This window comes from Sinocyclocheilus anshuiensis, unplaced genomic scaffold, assembly GCF_001515605.1.
Source record: "Sinocyclocheilus anshuiensis isolate Anshui unplaced genomic scaffold, SAMN03320099.WGS_v1.1 scaffold112, whole genome shotgun sequence".
NCBI lineage: Eukaryota > Metazoa > Chordata > Actinopteri > Cypriniformes > Cyprinidae > Sinocyclocheilus > Sinocyclocheilus anshuiensis.
The window spans coordinates 2,960,733-2,969,600 of NW_015557175.1; the positions used below are offsets into that span (position 1 = coordinate 2,960,733).

At 34.6% G+C, this 8,868-nt stretch overlaps 1 pseudogene; it reads left to right on the plus strand.

Moving 5' to 3' along the window:
• LOC107678449 (transcription factor 7-like 1-B) overlaps nt 1-8,868 on the plus strand; it is a 73,453-nt pseudogene that overhangs the window by 42,663 nt on the left and 21,922 nt on the right.

Below are 8,868 nucleotides of genomic sequence, written 5' to 3' on the forward strand. Positions count from 1 at the left end.
TATATATAGTTAAATATAAATAATACAATTAAAAAAATAAACTAATAATTATAATCGCTATAAACAATTCTTTCACATTGTAATATAGCTTGTGTAACACCGATATTAATTTACATTTTACATTTATAAAAAAACTACTAATAATAACAGTTAATAATAATAACATTAGTAAATGCATGAATATGTAGTATAATATAAAAATAAATTAATGTAATCACTACAAACAATTCTTCTACCTTGTAATATAGTTTGTGTAAAATATATTTAATAAATAATTACATTTTTAATATATAGTTGATATAGTTAATGGTATAATTATGCTATTCAATTACATTTTTAATGATAATAAAAATTATTGTAACATTAGTAAATGCATTTGATTTTGTGTAGTTGATTTTAAAATTCAATTTCAATTCAATTCAAGATTGCTTTACAGAGCCAAAAATATGTATATAATGCAGAATATTAAATTATTATATATTAAAAAAAAAAATGTAATCACTATAATCAGTTCTTCCACCTTTTAATATAGTTTGTATAAATGCACCTGGTTGCAGGTTTTAAAGCCAGAACTGTCCCTTTTATTTAACATTTTAGTAGTATAATAAACACATTGCCTGTTGCATGTGACTACACCATTTTGCTACATAGTGTTGATTACATTTTTCCTCAAGGTTGTGTGAATATGAGACTATAAACATGATCTGAAGCCGTTATCAATGCAGTGGTTGATAAATGGAGGCGCTGCTCCTCCTTTCCTCTTCTCTTCTGCCTCGCTCTCTATTTCATACCAGTTCTGTCTTGATTTAAGCACAACTCAAGGGCACCTGCAACACATTAGCACAGCGCCTGAAGTCTACTGTAAAAGGTAATTGGCAAATTGAGTTTGTGTGTGTTTCCAGTCCTATGCCATTGTAAACATTTACTACAGGATTGCAGCGCAGTAACACTCCATTTTCTCGTTCCGCCCAAAGCGCTTTTCCTATCGTAACCACCCTTGATTTTAGGAGCTGAATTCTGCTGACCAGCAAGAGAGGTGTTGTTTTTTTCACTGCTGACCCTCTGAGCCAACTTGAGGACAGTTTTAGTGGGCCAGGGCCTGACCGAAGCGGTTAAATGGACAGGATGCCAGCGTGCAACAGCCAAGGGAACTGTGTTAGGTTGAGGTGTTGATAATGGCTGAAAGGCCAGAAAATGAGAATAGAAATCATTTTAGTTGAGTTGGGTGTTGAAGGTTTTCCTCATCATGGCTGGACACATTCCTAGTGCTCACTTAGTCACCAAAATCACCTCAAACCGTCCCGTGAGCCTTGCAGAGAGCAGAAACACTGATACGATCTGCTGTTAACTGCCACAGATAGCCTGCTATTAGCCGTTTAAAGTTAAAATTAAACTAAAACTGACCGTGATGTCCTTGATAAATATCCCTCTTCTGTTATGCGTGATTTATTAGTAATTCAAAAAATCATTCCACATTTCCGTCTCTACTCACTTGTGGATGCGCGTTCACGACAGTATCATGATGCGAGCGTGTGGCGGCGCTGACCCAGATCCAGCGTGATGGCTCACGTCATGGTACTGTCGTGAACGCGCGTCCATGAGTGACGCAGTAGAGACGAAAATGTGGAATAAAGTCGTTATTTTTGTTTTCTTTGCGCAAAAAAGTATTCTCGTAGCTACTACTTTGTCGATCATCTTGGTACTTTTCTGGACCTTGAATGTGGTAGTTACCTTGCTGTCTATGGGAGTGTCAGAGAGCCCTCATATTTCATCAAAAATATCCTAAAATGTGTTCCGAAGATAAACGAAGGTCTTATGGGTTTCGAACAACACAAGGGTGAGTAATTAATGACAGAATTTTCATTTTTGGGTGAACTAACCCTTTAAATCCAAATGTAATAACGTTATCCATCTCTGAGGAACTTTTTGTCCTTTTAATAATAACCAGTAATATCACATCCTCCTTCCACTTTTATAATCTAATGGACTAAACCAAGTCCTGCCTCTTATTATTTCCTGCTGAACGTTATATTTCATTTGAAAATGTCACTATTGTAGAAATCGTACCTTTTAATAATGACAAATTTTACATTAAATCAAATGATATAACGTTATGCATTTTAAACTCACTATTATGAAAATCTTACATTTTAAAAATAACTAAATTGTACATAAAAATATTTATGTATTATTATGCATTTTAAATTGTCACTATTATGGACATCATAAATTGTAAAAATTTTAAAAAATGTTTTATTTATTATTACATATTTAAAAAAGTGACTTTGGAAATCTTATTTTAAGAATGACCAAATTTTACATTTAAAATTTTTTTACATTAAACATTAAACATTTGAAAATGCCATTATTATGGAAATCTTATATTTAGAAAAAGGCAAAATTGTAAACTATTTATTTATTTTTGTAAGAAAATGTGACTTTTCTTAATTTTATGTAAATCTTAATTTAAAAAAGTAAGCTTAAAAAATAAAACTTAAAAAAAAAAGCTTACATAATTTTTTTTTTTTTAGCTTACATCTTTTTTTGTTTCCATAAAAGTGACTTTAAAGTTTTCTTTCACTATACCATGTGTTTTTAGGCTTGAAAGTGTAGCATTTAATGTTGAATCTAGTGGTTCAACGGATCACAAATCTCACGGTTCGGATCACATTACGGTTTTTGACCCACGGATCGGATAATTTTTCGGATCAGCAAGAAAATTAAAAATATTTCAATTTAACGTACTTTCCATTTATTACTTAAAGTGAAGTACTTCTTTGATACCACAGCAAATACTACTAGATTAACTAAGAAAGTTTAAACATGATTAAAGAGACAAGAGAACAGTCAGTAAAAATAAGAACAAATACACAAATGACAAGCATAGATAAATACAACAGAATATGTTACAAATAAAATAAGGTTGGTAGTATTCAAATACAGAAATGTAATTATTAGGGAAAATAACACTGCATAGTGTTCACTGTATAAATTAAATATAGATTTTTATCACAGCTGTTTTGTTGTTTGATGATCATTAATGACAGCAGCAGTATTATAGGCCGCTGTCCCTTTAAGACTTGATGCACGGATCCGATATAATGATACACATCACATCCAATTTCTTTCTCAGCTGTTTTCATCCACTTGAGACATAACTGACTGCGTTTACCTGAATGATTGTCAAGATGGGTATTTTGTCATAATTTCAGGTGTATGTGTCTGTTCAGAGGATTCAGAAGAGGATTCAGTTCAGTGTTCGCGCGCCGTCTGAAACGCGTGTGCGGCTGTGCGTGTAGAGAAGAGCGCGCGAGTAACGAATCGAGTTCCCTTTCGCCTTTTCTCTCTGAAATTGTTTAAAATTCGCTTGATTGTGTAAATACGAACAAATGATAAACTTATACTCTATTATGGTTAAATTTTGCAATTAATCCGCGGATCATATGCGTGCCGAACCGTGGGGCTTGGTCTGTACGGATCACGGATCAACTACGATCCGTTTAACCACTAGTTGAATCAATGTAAAGTCTTGTTTAAAAGCATTGTTAATGATAGGAGACAGATCTAGGGACCGTTACTGGAACTAGGCATCTTTACTGGAAGTCTTTTACTGCTTTTTATGACTTGGTATGTAGATCTGTGTTTATATCTTGGCCTGGATTCCTGCAGTTGGATAAAACATGAGAGTAATAATGGCTGCCTTCTGTTTCTCTTTAGCAGTTGTGTGGGCCCGGTATCCCTACCCTAACTTCAGCTTTCGGGTTATATATGTGTGTGTGTGTGTGTGTGGCAGGGATAGTAGAGGGAGATGACTGATGTCAACCCTAAGAATTTCCTCTCTTTTGGATGGGAATGAGGGGCCCTCTCTGCCCCCCCCGAGTCACCCAGCTGTCAGGAAACAATACCCTTGGCCTGTTCAGACAAAACTCATTCCTGAAAGTGTTTTTTTTTCTTTCTCTGTCCTCCCGCTCCCTCCCCTCTTCCTTTTGTGCTATAATGTCTTTTCCATTTTTAACCGTAGCCGTGTAAACTTCCTTCCTATGAACGCTGTGTTTGAAAGCAAGGTCGAAGATGTAAAGGTTCAAAAATGGACCGGACCCCACATTAATTCATTCGAAGCTTCACTTTTTCCAGCTGGATTTCCCGGCATGAGCAGCATCAGCAAGCCTTAATATAAAGACCAATTTATTAATTCCATTGATCATATTTATTAAAGGGAAATAACATTTTTCCAAACCCAGTGACACATAATATGGTGTTGTGTGTTTATTTGTGTTTAAAATCAGAGCAGGTGGACTGGAGAGTTTGTCTTGACCAAGTCAGATGTTGATTGCACAAACAATGTTGATAATTAGCCAATAAGCATTAAGAAGAAACACGACTGATTTGATTTGATTTGATTTAAAGAGAGGCCATCATCCAATCAGTGTACAGCGAGCTGTTCTTGACAAACTCTTGTATTTTGCATATAACCGCATGCAATCTGATAAAACTGCGTTTAGATGAAAGCTTTATGACAAAATTTTGTATCGTAATCAAAGCTGTTAGGACAAAAAATAATAAAATGAAAGTAGTTAAAGTACAGTTTAATTAAAGAAACATTTTTATTAAGGTTTAATGTTATATATATTACCATTTTGGTTATTGACTAAATATCAATACACAACATTCATATTTTATTTAATTATAAAGTGATGCCTAAATTTTAAATGTAATTAATTACATTAATTTATTTGGGTTTTAATGCACACACACACACACACACATACATACATACATACATATATGTACGGTATATTTACCATGGTGTGTGTGTGTGTATGTATGTAAAAGACAAAATGGTCTGGAATTTTAATATCAGCCATTTATCAGTTATGGGCTCTAACCAGAAAATAATTTTCACATTGTTGGCACTGCTCTTCTGGCTTTATTCATTTTGGCTATATTCATTACATAAAAACAACAACAAAATTGTATTTATTTATTTTTGAAGTTATAAATAAAACTAAGATTATTGCAGTACATTTTACACTTAGATACTATTTAAATTGTCATACTTCAAAATTTCATGTTAAATTCAATGTGCTAACAATTTCTGAGCAAAAAGTAAATCAACAAGCCAAGTTTTTTTTTATTTTATTTTTTATTCAGGAACATGCATTAAGTGAACAGGGTCAGTTTTGATTTCCTGTTGACTTTAATGTGCTCTGCTCAAACACTCCTTCACATATTAGTATGAGAATATTAGCTCAAACTAAATGTGTTTTAATGAATTTTAAATTCTTGAGTAGCCTTAAGAAATCCGTGCACATGGAAATCTGCTGTATCCGGCAGTTAAAAACTGATATACAAACCAGATGTCTAAACTGAACTCCACTGAGGCTTCAGCTATGACCATAAGACCAAATGGAGCAAAACAAGAAGATCTGAACACAACCTCTGCATTTATTAAAAACTGCATTGTGCATTAGTGAGTATCAGCGCACCTGTTTGCCCCACGGTGGAGTACAGGTGGCCCGGGCCACATGAAGAGAGCGGGATGGTGTTTGCTCTGTTTGCTAGTTGAAGTGATACAGGGAGAGGTCAAAAGTGCAGGGCTATTCACTTGGTCTTTATAGAAGTGGCTGTGTTTTTACCACGGTCCAGTTTTCCCACCTCTCTCCATGGGATTTCCTCTCAGCTGTCCCCTACACACACACACACACACACACACTCCCTCGATAGTCGCTCTCACAGCTGGGCTCTGGGAGGAACACATTCTCCGACAAACACAGATTTCACACTCTCACTCTCTCTCTCCGTTACACACACACGATACAGACACAGGTGTTTGCCAGTAGAATTGCTCTCTGTTGACCGTTCAATTTATTTATGAGCCCCTGAGAAGCAGATCTCATGCTGGAAGATTCTGTTAAGTCTCTTTTCAGTTCAATGTTTGTTTCACTCATTCATCCACAGTTAGTCATCAGCAAAACCTGTCTAGACACACACACACACACACTCCTCCGTTTTTTAAGGTGCTATTGTAAACAGGTCTGACAAAACGTGTTGGTTAACTTTGCCACCTACTGAGGTGAAGTTTATGCACCTGTTTTGTGCCTAAACTTTTCCATTGAAGTTTGAAAGGGAGATGTGAATTAAAATACGGTGTTGGAGTCTCATCTGTGTTTTGTCGTTGTGTTTGACAGTATCTGCAGATGAAATGGCCCCTTCTGGATGTTCCAGGCACGGCAGCACTCAGAGACTCACGATCACCTACTCCAGGACTCTTAGTGAGTATCTCATAAGTGCACGCGTACACACCATTGCATCGGATGGAAAAAATATAAAACTAACAGGCATTTATTGTACAGAAAGATGGCACAAACGTCATGGCTTTATATCTCAGAACTTTTCTGCTCAGAACTGAGTTTGTCCCACAATTCTGACTTTTCTTAGAATTGGTTTGTATCTTGCAATTCTGCATTTATGTCAGAATTCTGACTTTTCTCAGAATTCTGCATTATATCTCATAATTCTGACTTTTCTCAGAATTCTGTGTTTATATCTCACAATTCTGTTTATATCTCATAATTCTGCATTAATATCTCATAATTCTGACTTTTCTCAGAATTCTGCATTATATCTCATAATTCTGACTTTTCTCAGAATTCTGCGTTTATATCTCATAATTCTGCATTATATCTCATAATTCTGACTTTTCTTAGAATTCTGTGTTTATATCTCATAATTCTGCATTAATATCTCATAATTCTGACTTTTCTCAGAATTCTGTGTTTATATCTCACAATTCTGTTTTTATTTCTGTTTATATCTCATAATTTTGTGTTTGTCTCACAATTCTGACTTTTCTCAGAATTCTGTGTTTATATCTCACAATTCTGTTTTTATTTCTGTTTATATCTCATAATTTTGTGTTTGTCTCACAATTCTGACTTTTCTCAGAATTCTGTGTTTATATCTCACAATTCTGTTTTTATTTCTGTTTATATCTCATAATTTTGTGTTTGTCTCACAATTCTGACTTTTCTCAGAATTCTGCGTTTATATCTCATAATTCTGTTTATATCTCATAATTTTGTGTTTGTCTCACAATTCTGACTTTTCTCAGAACTCTGCGTTTATATCTCACAATTCTGTTTATATCTCATAATTCTGCATCTATATCTCATAATTCTGACTTTTCTCAGAATTCTGCTTTATATATCATATTTCTGTTTATATCTCATAATTCTGCATTAAATCTCATTCTGACTTTTCTCAGAATTTTGCTTTATATCTCACAATTCTGCTATTATCTCAGAACACTGCATTTATATCTCACAATTCTGTTTATATCTCATAATTATGTTTATATCTCACAATTCGGACTTTTCTTCTCAGAGTGTTGAGTTTATATCTCACAATTTGGTCAGAATTGGAAAAAGTCAGAATTACCTTTTTAAAAATCCCATGGCAGAAACAAGCTATAAAAACCTATTAGGCTTTTGTTCATGTTCAGAACACAAATTTACATTTTTAATATTCTATAATTTGTATACATCTATTGACAGTCCGCTCAACCAAAATTTTAAAGCTTCAAAATGCACATAAAGCCATCACAGTTAATAAAACAGATTATTGGAGTATGTTTTACAAGGAAATACTACTTCAGTCTTTCTACTTAATAATTTCATGTTGAATTCAGTCTGTTACTTGCCATTTCTTAGAAATTTCTAGCAAATTTCACAAAAGAGTAAAGTAAATCTTGCACCACATTTTTTGGGCACATAAATGCATATTAATCTAGCATTTTCTTGCTGACTTTGCAGGGATAATTCACCCAAAAATGAAAAGTCTGGCGCAAACGAGTGTTGTGCCATTTTTGTGGTGCTCAGACAGGCAACATGGGTTTGAGTCCATCGTGCATCATTTCCTGATTCTGTTCACCCAACATTTTATGTTCTCTCTTTACAATCCCAGTCAAAATTAAAGTGGAAATACATTTGACCTCCAAATTCTAATAACTACAGAACAACAGAGTTGGATTAAACAAACTGGACAATCCGCTGTTAGTATTCATCCTTTATTTAATTCCCAATCCCACATCCTCCCATAAACACACTCGCACACTGGCTTTGTCAGATTGAGCCCATAAGGTTGCTATGCTAATGTGTTATTCTGTTCACTCCAGAACGTTCAATAATTCAGGAGACAGATTTGCTTTGGTGTTCTGCTGCACAACATTTTTTGGGCACATAAATGTAATCCATATAAATCGAGCATTTTCTTCACAATGACTTTGTTGAACAGATTAATTTATGCTTTTATTCATATGTAAACACTGATCAACACACAAGCACAACAGATAAAGTAAATGGAATGTGCACATATTGGATGAGCTCTATGTACAGTGGGTACGGAAAGTATTCAGACCCCCTTCAATTTTTCACTCTTTGTTATATTGCAGCCATTTGCTAAAATCATTTAAGTTAATTTTTTTTCCTCATTAATGTACACACAGCACCCCATATTGACAGAAAAACACAGAATCGTTGACATTTTTGCAGATTTATTAAAAAAGAAAAACTGAAATATCACATGGTCCTAAGTATTCAGACCCTTTGCTCAGTATTTAGTAGAAGCACCCTTTTGATCTAATACAGCCATGAGTCTTTTTGGGAAAGATGCAACAAGTTTTTCACACCTGGATTTGGGGATCCTCTGCCATTCCTCCTTGCAGATCCTCTCCAGTTCTGTCAGGTTGGATGGTAAACGTTGGTGGACAGCCATTTTTAGGTCTCTCCAGAGATGCTCAATTGGGTTTAAGTCAGGGCTCTGGCTGGGCCATTCAAGAACAGTCACAGAGTTGTTGTGAAGCCACTCCTT